At 42.2% G+C, this 15,163-nt stretch overlaps 1 protein-coding gene across 6 annotated transcripts in view; it reads left to right on the forward strand.

Moving 5' to 3' along the window:
* Positions 1-3,095: 3,095 nt before the first annotated feature.
* The window catches only part of KMT2E (lysine methyltransferase 2E (inactive)), a 104,397-nt gene continuing 92,329 nt past the window's right edge, over positions 3,096-15,163 (forward strand). For 2 of the 6 annotated variants that reach the window (XM_055392560.2, XM_055392567.2), the window contains exon 1: positions 3,096-8,094. The gene's annotated coding sequence lies outside the window, so the exon portion shown is untranslated. The remainder of the gene's footprint in view (positions 8,095-15,163) is intronic. The other 4 variants (XM_055392564.2, XM_019030905.4, XM_055392563.2 and 1 more) reach the window with 4 other exon arrangements.

Here is a 15,163-nt window from a genome sequence, read left to right on the forward strand (position 1 = left end):
CAAAGCTATCTAATGTGTCCTCTTACCCTTTTGACTTCCATTTGCCCTTTCACTGGCCATAAAGTAGGAGCATGGAATAGAACAAAGAGAGTCGCTACAGAATGTCTGTTGTATAGATGTGGTCAGATAAGCTGTGCCTGGGACATGGGAGAGATGCCTAGACTACCACAATATTGTTATCAAATGAACCAGAGAATAGTGAATATTTTTGTTGCCTTTTCAAGTTTTTCATAGAATGAGGAAAATTAATTGAACATTACTTATTTAAGTAAGTGTTCTTCAGGAATGAGGTATCGCCTTAGCACAGCCTTCCTTCATGAAAAATTTAAATACTAGAGATAAGACTAAACTTGAGGAACAGGTTCTCTCTTAACCTAACAACATTAAAGCTTGTCAGAAATCCAATAGGGGCCAGGCACTGGGCATAATGTACAGGCAATTATGTGTGATGAAGAGGTGCATAGGCTTTACAGTACAGTATATTCACTTTTTTTTTTTTTTTTTTTTTGAGACAGAGCCTCCCTCTGTTGCCCAGGCTGGAGTACAGCAGTGTAATCTTGGCTCACTGCAACCTCCACCTCCCAGGTTCAAGCAATTATCATGCCTCAGCCTCCTGAGCAGCTGGGATTACAGGCACCTGCCACCACACCCAGCCTGGATTCACTTTTCTATGTAAAAAGGAAGTTTACAAATTTCTGGGAGTTTAGTTGCCAAATTCTGACGTAGCATATAAGAATTCAAGTGTTTAATAAATCAGTAGCAATTTTCCCAAATCCAGAGTTTGATACGGAGCTAAACCATGTCATGAGCTCACCCATCATTCGAGTTACTTTGCCCCTTATCAATGAAGTCATTGGAAGTAGTAGCAACCTGGTTTGAGAGGGTTATGTGGTACATCGTTTTCACAAATTTCAGAAATAATTTATACTACTCTACTTTCTAAGGAAGGTGGAAACCTAAAGTGGGTGAATAGCTAAACACTTGGAACACTCGGATTTATTTTCCTATAGGTGGGGGTCTTGCTATGTTGCCCAGGCTGATCTTGATCTCTTGGCCTCAAGTGGTGATCCTCCCACCTAAGCCTCCTAAGTAACTGGGACTATTAGGCGTGTGCCAGACACCTGGCTAATATTTTAAAAAAATTATTTGTAGAGACAGGGGTTTCATCATGTTGCCCAGCTTGGTCTCAAGCGATCCTCCTGCCTCGGACTCCTAAAAGTGCTGGGATTACTGGCTACTTGCAATTCCTTTTTTTTTTTTTTTTGAGACAGGGTCTCACTCTGTCCCCCAGGTTGGAATGCAGTGGTGCGATCTCAGCTCACTGCAACCTCCACCTCCCCAATTCAAGCAATTCTCATGCCTCAGCCTCCTGAGTAGCTGGATTACAGATGTGCACCACCACGCCCAGCTAATTATTTTGTATTTTTAGTAGAGACAGAGTTTTGCCACGTTGGCCAGGCTGGTCTTGAACTCCTGGCCTCATGTGATCCACCAACCCTGGCCTCCCAAAGTGCTGGGATTATAGGCATAAGCCACCATGCCTATAATCAGCCAGCAATTACTTTCAAATGCTATCTATCATTTGTGGGCATCACATAATAATCTAACAATAAAAGGTATTGCTTAGGATAGTTATGAATAAAATAATTTAAAAATTATTATAAAGCTAATCAGACTTAGGTTAAATATGTTATGCACTGGCGTATAATCTACCTTAAAACACAAATGCAATCAGTTCCTTTTCCTTGGCCTAAAATGTAGACCCAAGATCTCAGCTTTCTTGCTAAATTCGTCTCCTATTAAGACTGAATCTACCCTGTTTTGGCTTTTATCTGTGAAGACTATCAAATGTCAATTATTTTTCTTGAAAGTCAATTCCTTCTTTTTCTTTATACCCACCCAGGCAACAATTATGGATGTTTCTGTTATAACTTAGATTCCTTCTTTATCACTCCTACTCTGATTCAGGCTCTTCTTGCTACATTGAGGGCTCTAAAAAAGCCAGTCTCTTCTGGGTTGAAGACAGGTATGTTTTAAAGTAAGTCTTTCTCTGGCCTGTGCCACACCTCATGCCTGTAATCTCAGCACTTTGGGAGGCCAAGGTGGGCGGATCACCTGAGGTGGGGAGTTCAAGACCAGCCTGGCCAACATGGCGAAACCCCGAAATACAAAAATTAGCCAGGCGCGGTGACAAGCATCTGTAATCCCAGCTACTGGGGAGGGTGATGCAGGAGAATCACTTGAACCCAGGAGGCGGAGGCCGCCGTGAGCCGAGATCGTGCCACTGCACTCCAGCCTGGGCAACTGTGCGAGACTCTGTCTCAATTAAAAAAAAAAAAAAAAAAAAAAAGCCAAGTCATCCTTCAGACAGTGTAAGTAAGGCAAAGATTATGAACTCTGGTGAGGTCAGGGAGACAGATGTTAAAGTTAATGCTCTGCCACCTTAGGTAAGATTATATATAAAGTATATACAACAGCATCCAACAGTTCGGTGTATTACGAGAGCATTCTCTTTTGTGGGGAGGGAAGTCACACTAGCAGTTAAGGATTTCTCGTCTGGCCTTAAGTCAAGACTTTCCAATAATTCCCCTGTTCTCTCATTAATGTCACTAATGACCTGATGTGGCATTACCTTGCTAATTAAAAAAACAAAAATCCCCAACTCTTGTTATTCCTAAATCCTTACTTCCAACTGTTATTCTTACATCAAACTATACATAAAGAAATGGAAGTAGCATTAAAACTGAGCTAAGTTTAGGCTGGGCACGGTGGCTCACGCCTGTAATCCCAGCACTCTGGGAGGCTGAGGCAGGCAGATCACCTGAGGTCAGGAGTTCAAGACCAGCCTGGCCAACATGGTGAAACCCTGTCTCTACTAAAAATACAAAAATTAGCTGGGCGTGGTGGTGTGCGCCTGTAGTTCCAGCTACTCACGGACTGAAGCAGGAGAATCGCTTGAACCCAGGAGCCGGAGGCTGCAGTGAGCTGAGAACGCACCACTGCACTCCAGCCTGGGTGACAGAGCAAAGCTCCTTCTCAAAACCAAAAAACAAAACTGAGCTAAGCTTAAAGTGATAGAATGAAGTCTGGGAGAAAATAAATTAGTAAGTAAACATCTACTTGCTAAACAACTGTAAGGGAAAAACCAGGATATAGTTTTAAATTTGAGACAAATATTAATCGATATACTTTGAGAGGGGCACTTAAGAAATACTCTTTTCAGGATAAGAAACATTAAGGCGATATATTCTCTAAGAATAAGTTTCTACATAATCTAATCTAGTTTAGGCTTAAGTTGTATGAAATACCGTTTGTATTAGGTTGATAACCAATTTAGTTTATTAGGAATGGTACTATATACAAGATATTTGCTGACTGAAAGCACGTCTGATACCTCAAAAGACAACGCTGACAACGCCGCTTTTGCACTGTGCTTACAAAGGAACAAAAAACAAAACAAACCCCAAAGGCCATTTCTTTTTCAAATAAGAAATACAAATGCAGGATAAACTTCAGTGCTTGCAGCAAAACTAGGCATTAAAGAAAAATGCTATAAAATATATTTCCTTAAAAATATCCAGCTCAGTTTTTTTCTTCTTCCCACCTTTTTGGGGCAGAACTATCTCTGGACCATCAGCAGTCTTCTGCCTTGCCTGGAGCCTCCCTAACCTTTCATCTCTTATCCAAATTGTTTATCAAAAGAGCTCATTTAAAAGAGTTTAAAAGCCAGTATTTACAGTTTATAGACTGCACAGTTAATCTTATCAATCTCTAAAAAACCATGTATACCTGAATGCCCATCAAGTGTCAAGCACTAGGCTGGGTTATCAACACAAAGAATGACACATTTACTTGCGAGTAGGGATTTTGCAGTTTCAAGAGGCAAAGAAAAGGTTCAAATTGTATTATCCAGAAGTGAGAAAGACGCACTCCAGGTAGCAGGACAAAAGCACAAAGGGATGAAATGGCATAGCACTTTTGAGATGGTGTGCATTTTAATTTTAACACACCAGAAGATATGCTATGTGAACCTAGTAAGCTTACCGCAATTGCAATGTTCCAAAGTTAAGAGACAATAATTTCAACAAAAACAAGGAAAAGAAGGTTGGGGTGTAATTTACTCAAATAATCTTTGTGAGGGGATGGGGGAAGAAAATTCTTAAAAAACAAGTACCAAGCTTAGTATTTTTATTGAGCTCAGAAAGCCTGTGGTCCCCAGTAAACTTTTACATTGCCTACCTGTGGCACTGAAGCTGGCAGAGCTAAGATGGAGGTGAAAATTGGAGAGGTATTGGAACATAATAGGCCCAAATGAAATTGCCCAGGCAGAATATATGAATGTATGAAGGCAGTCAAAGAAAAGTAATTCCAAGTATGAACAGTATTTAAAATGCCATAGGAAAGTCAAGAAAAATTGAGAGCTCAAGAAGTTCGTGGATTTGGCAATCAGGAACAATGAAGGTACACGCTGATTAAAAGCACAAAACAAGGAAAGGGTGTTTCCATTCGCTTGGAAAATGGCCTTTTTTCCTTATTAAGGCACGGTGAAAGTAGAAACATTCTGAAAATTACCTTAAAATCTACTGACTTCATATTTAGTTCCTTTTTTAAGCAGGAATAAAAACTGCTATGAAGGAAGGGGAGACATCTTACACGTAACAAAGTAACCCTTGAAGACATTCAAGAGTTCTTAATGCTTACTTTCTATTCAGAGTGGACCAATTACATTCTTTGTACTAAATATTTTAGCTCATCCACATTCAGTTGCTTATAACTGAAAAAAGAAATCCACAAAAACTAGTGAGGATTTAAGGATACACAAATGAATTAAAAACCCAATCTTGTTTTCAAACTACCAAGAGCCTACAACTAAGACTTAAGGAAATAGCACAACCTTGACCTCAGGTTCTTTTCAGGTCCAGCAATCATTTTCTCGTAGCACCAAGTACAAGCGCTCTGCCAAGAAGTAGGCCAGATTTTGGCTGCAAATGTGTTTGTTGAATAACTCCCCACCCTCTACACCACCCAAAAGGAGAAGCCCTTTAAAAATTATTCGCTAGTTTTGACTACTTTAACTAGTTTGGCTAAGTGGGAAAAACGAAAAACAAACTTAGTCTACCTTACTGAATATGCCAAAATAGCCCTTAAAAACTGCTGGATATTTTCTCCTATCGAGGTTTCAAAAGCTAAAAGTATAGTTTGTACTACTATAAAAGTGCTTCAAATTTCATGATGATGCAGGAACCTTAAGGAATAATATTCACCGGAAGTGCTTATAATTGCATCTTTTATTTTTAAAAACTACAAAAGGGCAACAGAAAGCAGACTTGAAAGTACTGAAAAGTCTTACAACTTAATACGGTTAAAACACGGCTTTTATTCCGTATTACTAATGCCCAGTGCAAAAAAAAAAAAAAAAAAGGAGGCCCGGCGCGGTGGCTCATGCCTATAATCCCACCACTTTGGGAAGCTGAGACGGGCGGATCTCGAGAGTTCGAGACCAGCCTGGCCAATGGGGTGAAACCCCGTCTCTACTAAAAATAGAAAAAATTAGCAGGGTGTGGTTGTGGGCGCCTGTAATCCCAGCTACTTGGGAGGCTGAGGCAGGAGAATCGCCTGAACCCGGGGAGGCGGAGGTTGCAGTGGGCCGAGATCTCGCCTCTGCACTCCAGCCTGGGCACAAAAGAGCGAATCCCACCGACAAAACTATATTCTTAAGGGATGTACAGACAGAAAACTGGAATAAAGAACAGGAATTACAGGAGTAAGGAAGAGTCTGAAAAGGGCCCTTAAATTCAGATGGCTGCTTGTGCCTTTTAAAAGCAATTGAAGTGTTCCTGGGTGTTACTTACACCTCTAAATTTGTTTCCAAACTTTGCAAATAGTTTTCTATTTCAATCTGAGAAACTGTTTCCTCAGAAAGTAATCGATCCTCCTTGACGTTGTACCCCCAGAAGCTAGTCTACCCCTCGCTAGGCCTCCCAGAGGCCCTCAAGGACTCCTAGTTGATTCCGAGTCCCACGTCAGGGAACTACCACCTTACATAAGTATACTTTGCGGGGAGAAAGGCAGATAAGAAAATAGGGCGCCAAACCTTCTCCACCAACAGCCGTCACACCCCACGAGGAGTGTCCTGCGGGGGCTTTCCCCTGGGAGCCGCAGCTGTTCTGCCGTATGGGGGAGGGGAACGCTTTCCAACAGTCATCTCTTCCTCTTCGGGCCGCCAACGCCGACCGCACCACAGTCTCCTCCGCCCAAGCCCTGTCCCCTCCCCCGCCCCGGCCTGGGTCGGAGCCAAACCCCACAGGAATGCAGCCCGGTCACATGCGCTGCGGCGGTGGACGTGCCTCTCCCCCCGCGCCCCAAGGAGACCCAGCGCCATCTTGCCCTGACGCAGTTACAAAAGTCACGGGAGAAATCCTGTCTCCTCCTCCGCGCCAGCGCCCCAAAGTTTCGCAGAGGCCGAGCCGGGGCCCTCACCTCGCGCAGGGACAGTAGAAAATGGTCAGGGAAGAGCCTTGCGATTCCCTTCGCCACTGCTTGGGTTCCATATCGGCCGCGGCAACAACGATCACCATCGTCACTTCTCCCTCTCTACCTTTGCAACAGCCTCCCCCTACGGCTTTGGCCCCACCCGCTGCTGCAGGATGAGGTCATCGCCAGCCAACCACGACGCGCCCGACAGGACACATCAGGCGCTGATTGGCTGCCAAGACCGCCTCTGCCTCTCCCCACTCCGCTCCCCCCAGCGCTCTGGGTCGCTGCGGGGCAAGGGGAAGACGGAAACCATTTCGGGGAAAGACCCCGAAAACAAGAGCCGGAATCGCCGTGTCATTTTAGTGGGGAAACCCTTCTTTTATTCTTTGGTCTCCCCCTTTTTTCTTCGAGATCACTGTCTGTCCCTCCCTCGTTTAATCACCGCCATATAAAAGAATTCCCACTCCCCTCCCCGCACATTGTCCCACCGGTGGGGAAATCCTTCCCCGAGGCCAAGAGAAGTATAGGAGGCAGCGACGGCAACTGCACCGACGGCAACGGCAGCTTTTTACCCCGAAGCACGGTGGCAGGGAGGCGGCGTTGACGGTGGCTGCATTTTTCCTGCTGCTTCTCCCCCCGACCTCTTCCGTTTCTTGCTCCTCCATCGAGACAGCACTAGACTCGCCAGCTCCGCTTTTATCCGGTGCCCGGAGCCTGCGCACTGGAGCCTCCTCAGCCCCTAGTGGGCGTCGAGTGACACCCCAACCGGGTTCACCCAGCGCTGGAGGCCAGACTGGGCTGGGGGAGGAGGGGGAGAGGAACGGGGAGACGGGACTGGGGTTGTTTGGGAGGGGGAGAAGGTGTGTAGCTTTCGGAGGGTGACGGGAGGGAGTTCGTTCCCAGGCCCTGCTGTCCTTGTCCGTGCACCCAATACTGGCATGCCCAAGCTCACCTATATCCAGACTTGAGGGCCACTGGGGGAAAGGGGGAAAGAACCAGTCCCACCGAATACCGACACTTCCTCAAACCTTCGGTGGATTGTTGAATGCATCTGTTGTCAGAAAGACAAGAGATTCCGTCCCCCTCACCGCCTCCAGTTTGCTATCTTCGAGCCTCCGCGGAGAGGCAACGGCGGGCGGCAGCCCACAAGCAAAATGGCGCCGGGCAGCTTCATCCCCTCCCCCTCTGCCCCTGCGGAGCGGGACGGGCGGGCCCCGTGCACTTGCCGCCGCCGCCGCCGCCGCCGCCGCCGCCGCGGCCGCCGCCGCCGTCGCCGCCATTTTCCCAGAGCGAGAGGCAGTGACACTGAGCGGGCGCAGGGGGCCGAGTCGGAGACCGTGCCGGAGTTCGGGAGCGGCAACAGAGTGGGCATAGACACTCCGAGCAGCCTCGCCGTCGTCTCTGCGTTCCTGTTGACTGCCTGGCTACCCCCTCCCCTACTCCTCGGTTCCTGGTGAAGAGGCTGCGCGCTGCTGTTTGGGGAGGGGGTGTGTGGAGCCGGGTCCTGTGTCCGCAGTGGCTGCTGTCGGGGGGTCGCCTGTTCGCGGAGGTGCGAAGAGACTCCTTGGGGGTCGAGCACATAACGGGGTTCGGGTGTCTCCTGTGTGAACATCACAGGTTAGTGCCTGTCGTCTCCATGGGAGTTCCTGGGGCTTGCGGGGTTGGGGTACTTGTGTTTCAAGGGGGAGGGAGGTCTCTCATCTTTATCCTTAAGCTGGAGGAGCCGACGTTGACTCTCAGGTGTCTTTGCCGGCGGAAGACGTTGCTTGCTTAAATCGAATTTATTCTTTCTTCTCCCTGACCCTAGAAATGGAGCATTATGGCGGGTTTTAGGGTTGGGAAAGGGGTAACTGGCAGTTAAACCCCCTTGAGAGTGGGAGTTAGGGAGGGGGCGCACTCCTCATTGGCAGCGGGTTAAGGCCGCTTGAGTGAAGACGGAGGCTTGTGACTGTTAGTAGGGTTTGTGTCGAAGTGGTCCCAGGAGCTGCCAGCGCTCCCTTTTCTCAACCGCGTCTTGTTCAGGTGCTGAAAAGCCGTATAGGCCCCATTTTCTTCTTCCATTTCTTGACGGGCAGTCTCTGGTATAATGTGCACATGAATACGAAGGGGGTAAGAAGAACGCCCTGGGCATCTCTCTTTGTGGGAGAGCGAGACAGCTAGCTCCTCATCCTCTCCTGGAGAGGGTAAACCCGCCCCTGAGGTGGTCACCCCAGTACCCAGCCTTCTCAGTCTCCTCCCCCACTCCTTTTGCATTACCGCCGTCCTTTACTGTGCCGGAGCCTTAGGATCTACAATATGGCTCATTTCAGAAAAGCTTATTTTGACCAAGGGATTGGCACAAATTCTATGGCAGCAGACACAGATGAGAAACAAACGGTTCACTGTGCTAAACGGGGTGGGGGTGAGAAAAAACAATCCAGAGTGCTCTCTTCTACTGGCCTTAGTTCCGTATAGATCCGTCCTTGCTGGGCTCTGTCTTAAGAATGATACAATTTAAAGTCAAAGAGAAATCGCTAGAGTTAGCTCTAGAGTAAACCTCGTTTTGCCTATTTTGTTCCCTTTTTAGAGATGTGAATAAGGTAAGGTGTTTGGAGTTCTGGAGACCTTGGAGAGAATTAAGTGAGGTGCATTCAACTCGAGGCTGGAGACATGAATACCTATTTGGAAAATAGTCTGTTTTTTCCTTCAATTTCTGAGATGGGGAGTAAAAACTGAAATTTCCCTCTTTTGTCCTTTACAGATTCTAAAAATGGCGGCCCCAGGCTGATGTTGTGGTAATCTAATCAGCTCGGGTCCTCCACACCCCATGCAGTGCGTTTGTCTGCAGCATATTACAGGCTTATTATGTTTACATGAAAAGACTGGGCTGTTTTTCCTTCCCCGAGCCAGTTACAAAAATGTGTTGATTTTTTACTGCAAATTACAGTGCTGTGTTTTAGTTGATTAATTTGATTCGTTTTTCCTGAAAGGCAAATAAAATGTCTCCACTTTTGAAAAAAAAAAACACTCAGCCTTGCAAATTTCAGTGGTGATGATGGGTGCGCTTCAACATTAAAAAAAAATTATTTGGGTACCAATAATAGTTTTTGTTTGGTTTAATCCAACCATCTTTTATTCAATATGCCAAAGCAGATTAGAATGTTTAGTAAGTGTATAAGTATCATCTATTTTATATGATTAAATGTTTCAATCTAGAGTAAGACATTTCCCAACCACCTCTTGACCCATTTTGTGGATTTTGGTTTTTGTATTGTGTTTTAGCTTAAATTTTAGGGAGCTGTACAAACAAGCCTAAACCTGTTACTTCATTGGGTGTAGAGATGCCATTATATTTTGCCATCCGTTTTTCCCATGTATTTAAGCTTTCCTTAAGAATTTTCAAAGTTTATTGTGTATTTGGTAAAGTGAAGCTTCATGCTGCCTTTAACAATCGTCTTACAGCATACTATCATCATTATGTAAGTAAAAAGTAAGGCTCCGATTCTGGATTTTTTTCCTCTTCAAATATGCCCATTTACCTATTATAGGATTGTGGAATTTAGTCTGTTTTAATAGACCTTAAATAAAAACATTACCATAATAGGGTCTTGAATCCATTTTATGCTATTTTCAGAAACTTATAGACTGAGACTGAAAATTAAATGGTGTCAGGTGTCATTTAACTGAATTTTTTAAAGTGTGAAAGATTAGAATTCACTTTCGTAGTGGGAGTTCTTTTTGGGTTGAACTAAGCAGTGAGATATGAGTGGGCCATTAATGACATTTAATGACCATTCTGATTGTGGAGCAACGGAAAGATGAGTGCTTTTCAATCCAGTAGTACTTTAAAAGGTTGAAGAGTATACACTGTTTCATGATTCTTTTATTCCATTGTAAATATTTTAGAGCAGCATTTACTTCATATGGTGACTGTATCAACTAGGTTGATAAGGTTCTAGCCTACGAAATAATTAGAGAAATAACTGGCTCAAGGATTTTCTACATACCAGTGAGCTTCATCATGGAAGACTGAGCACACAACCTTACTTAGAATATTTGAAATATTTTATTATAAAGTGAAATGTTGGTGGGTAGTGGGCGAATTTGTATAGGGTTTTGGGGTCAGTACTCATTTGTATTTTGATCTGAGCAAGTATTTAAGTCCAGATCATTCACTGCTGTGTAAAGATTGTGCATTTATTTTAAAGGCTGGGTGATTAAGGTCTGTGGTTCAGAAGCTTGGTACTTTAAACTTACTATTCAATATACAAAATCAGTGTATTCTTATAAATTTGATTTATGTGGCCATAGGAGGGAACACTGCCTGTGCCCGATGGTTTTCTTCATAGAGACCTTGGTCAGGTCTAGACAGACAAAGCAATTGAACTTATTTGGCTTCAAATGAAAAATACCAAGTTAGAAATTATAGGAAAAGCTGTCTTCAGTTTACTAGCTTTCTTCATATTGGCTTGCTTTATTGCTTTAGGTTTTGTTTCTTTTTGGTGGTGGTGGTGGGTGTTTTTTTTTTTTTTTTTTTTTTTTTTTTGATGTTTTAGTTCCTGTAAAATGAGACTGGCTTTTTTTAAGTATTGTACCTTATTTTGAATGGTTACTTTATAAATCACGAGGCTATAATTGTTTGTTTTTTGTTAATTTACTATGTGTGTTTTAAGTTAGGATTGTCTAGGCAAATTTATTAAAAGGTTAGGCATAATTTTTGTTCCCAGAGAGTTTTGAAAGAATTTGGTTCCTTGGGGGAAACTAGTCAAATGGTCTTTGTTCTAGGATAGCTGAGTTTGAAGGATTAGTTGTTTATCTGTTTAAGTGGATTTGTAGAGAACTATAATGTAATTGGAGAGTTAATTTTATTTTTAGAGCCTACATTTTGATCATACATCCTTTCGTTGTCAGTGTAAATGAAAGGATCTCTCTGATTCCAGTTTAAGTGTAGAGCCTTGACAGGTCTCCATTTCCCGTCAACTCTGTAAGACTGATAACTGCCCTACAATTTTGGCTTGTCTGACTTCCTCACAGCTTCCAGCGAGAAATCATTGCCATATATGCCCCCAGTAAGCTCTAGGACTTCTTGAGTCTATTGAGGCAGTAGGGAGAAAAGCTAATTAATAGGAGAAAAATTTCCCCTCAGTACATATCTTAGTGGTTTTAGGGAAATTATAATTTCTTAAATTGGCTTCTTAATTTCCAAGAATAATGTACTCGTTTTCATTCATCTCCTAAAGAAACCTGTGGTTTAATTTTTAAAGGTGTGTTTTATGTAAACCCTAACAGCTCTGCATTTCTGGAAGCTACTACTGGGACTTAAATGTGTACAACCATAGTGTGTTTAAAATGTGTAAAACTAACAGAACTTTGAAGAGCTATCAAAACTGGTTAGGAAATACTAGTATGCAGTTTTCTCAACAGATGCTATTTTATGTTTACTATTTTAAAAATATTTTAATAATGTGTAAAAGCTTTTATCTCCAAAGGATTTGTTTTTAGCAGATGGTAGGTGCTTAATTATTTCTTGGATGTGAATCTTTTGTTGAAGCAAACACATTTACATCTCAAATATGTAGGGTGATCAGGGACTGTTCCCTATTATGTGTTAGAATAAATGTTAAATACTTGTATTCTGTGAGACTTGTTTCCCGCAATTTCATGATAGATTATCTATGAGACTTTTAAATATTGAAAATAGAATTATTTTATGGTAAAATTAATTTTTGTGTTGACTGGCAAATTAACGAGAGGAATACTATTTGAAATATTACTCTGTGAATGTTACTGGCTTTTAGGCTGGGTTTAAAATTGAAGTGGCTCGTATTTACTACCTGTTCTGTAATGTGCAGATGTTGGGAGGAGCCTTATTTTTTTCTTGACATTGAAAGAATAATTTTTTGTATTACCTACAAATTTACTTAACATGGAGGAACAGTATTTGTTGTTGAAATTGTTTTCTACACCAAACTGGAAGTGGATGGTATTTAACTAAAAATCTTGCAATTGCTATTAAACAATGAGTATTTTGCATTATATAAAATAAACAGTATTTTACTTTGTATAATATAAAATGAGTATTTTACTTTATATAAAACAGTCATTGTTTAATAGCAATTGCAATATTTTTAATAGCAATTGCAAGAGATAGGAATTATGTTTGCATATTATGATGCAAACAAATTGTTTTTTTGTTATTGTGAACTTCCATGCTAAGTGCTACATTAAAAATCAAATGAAGGTGACCCAGAGTAAGTTAATTTGATTTTAATTCATATCTTTAAGGATAAAAGAAGTTTTTATTAACCATTAGTAACTAGGATGCTTTTTACTTAAATCAGAGTCAGGAAAAGCAGTTGGTCTTATATTTCACGAGATAACATGTTTTCACTTGATATGAAATCAGTTCTTTTTTTCCCTCATGAACAGCTCATAATTGGATTTTATTTTTGGACAGAAAAACTTTTTTTTATCGTTAGGTGAATTTTACAGTTTTATTGGAAATCTCGTTTGGTTATTTACCAAAACTATTTAAGCTTTTTGGGATGTTGGACATTTTCAATGCAACAGGTCAACAAAGAATTCTTTTTTGATGTGTTGCATTAAGATGCCATCAAAACAGACATTATGTCTTTTAATGAGTAAATAACCTATAATATAATTGTAAACTACTTGTTCATCATTTTTAATTAAAATATTTTGGGCCGGGCGCGGTGGCTCACGCCTGTAATCCCAGCACTTTGGGAGGCCGAGGCGGGCGGATCATGAGGTCAGGAGATCGAGACCATCCTGGCTAACACGGTGAAACCCCGTCTCTACTAAAAATACAAAAAAATTAGCCGGGTGTAGTGGCGGGCGCCTGTAGTCCCAGCTACGTGGGAGGCTGAGGCAGGAGAATGGCGTGAACCCGGGAGGCGGAGCTTGCAGTGAGCCGAGATTGCGCCACTGCACTCCAGCCTGGGCGACAGAGCCAGACTCCGTCTCAAAAAAAAAAAAAAAAAAAATATTTTGTATTTCAAAACTGTTTCAAATATGAAATCTGGGTTTAGAAAGGATCTGCATGCAGGTCAACGTGATAAGCGATGATCTGTGTAGCTTTATTTTTACAACAATTGGACAGAGGTAATTTCTTAGCAACTCTTAGGCTGCTTAATTTAGAGTTAATCCAAAGGAAGAAACATTCCTTCAGAAGACTAGGACATATCAGATATTAATTATTAAAAATAGGCTGGGCACGGTGGCTCATACCTGTAATTTCACTACTTTGGGAGGCCGAGGCAGGCGGATCATTTGAGGTCAGGAGTTTGAGGCCAGTCTGGCCAACATGGTGAAACCCCATTTCTACTAAAAATTACAAAAATTAGCCGGGCGTGGTGGCAGGTGCCTGCAATCCTACCTACTTGGGAGGGCGAGGTAGGAGAATTGCTTGAACCCAGGAGGCGGAGGTTGCAGTGAGCCGAGATTGTGCCACTGTACTTCAGCCTGGGCGATAGAGTGAGACTCTGTCTCAAAAAAAAAAAAAAAAAAAGTAAATAAGTAAATTAAAAAAAAAAAATTCTTGGTCCTGAATTTTAATATTGAGAAAGATGATATTGTGTAATCACACCTGTGTAATAGCCAACTTGGTTACAGCATTTAAGGTCATGCCTGTCTAGCATACGATAGTGGATTGAGTTAGTTTTGGTTTGTGGTACTTACAACTTTAAAGTTCACTTGGCCTGGCATGGTGGCTCACGCGTGTAATCCCAGCACTTTGGGAGGCTGAGGCAGGTGGATCACCTGAGCTCAGGAGTTCAAGACCAGCCTGGCCAACATGGTGAAACCCCATCCCTGCTACAAAAATTAGCTGGGCTTGGTGGCCGGTGCCTGTAATCCCAGCTACTTGGGAGGCTGAGGCAGGAGAATTGCTTGGACCTGGGAGGCGGAGGTTGCAGTGAGCCGAGATCGTGCCAGTGCACTTCAGCCTGGGCGACGAGCGAAACTGCATCTCTAAAAAAATAAATAAAGTTTATGTAATTATGCTGTCTCATGTTTTATCTGAGACCAAAAATGTTTAAATTTTTTCATTTATGTTGACTTTTGTTTTCATAGGTATTTAAAATAATTTCAATTTAAAGTCTTAAAAATTTACACTTATAAATTATTTTAAACTTATTTGAGTTAAATAAGCTTAAAGATTAAATATGTTTTCCTTACTGTTTGGCCTAAGATGAAGCCTAGTGTCAGTGGTTTTTAGTAAAAAGTGAGGAATATGGTGAAAAGAAAAGAATTAACCATTACCACTTAGGATATTGTCAGGGAAACATAGTTTGGGTCTTTCAGAGAATGTGTATGAGAAACATACACTCTTCTAATATTTTTGTTTTCTTATTTCAGAGACTAATATATGTAATCGTTTCTATTTTTGAGTTTACAGAGAGATATCTCCAGTTCCTCTTACCATCTTGCTTTATGTAACTTTTAAAGAAAGACAGCGTTCAGGAATTTGAAAACCCCATTTCCTCTTTAATGAAGTGGCTGAGATGGGAAGATTCATGATGTGACTAATTTGAATGGTTAGGACTGTGGTCCAGTAGCCATAAATAGGGGTCTCAGGTTGGTCTGATACATAGTAACTCTTACCCAGAAAATAAGTCTCTGCTTCTTCTCTTTAAATGAAGTTGCTTAATTGGTTGCCTTGACACAGGCTTATTACATCTTACATCAT

Source organism: Gorilla gorilla, chromosome 6 (assembly GCF_029281585.2).
Source record: "Gorilla gorilla gorilla isolate KB3781 chromosome 6, NHGRI_mGorGor1-v2.1_pri, whole genome shotgun sequence".
Lineage (NCBI taxonomy): Eukaryota > Metazoa > Chordata > Mammalia > Primates > Hominidae > Gorilla > Gorilla gorilla.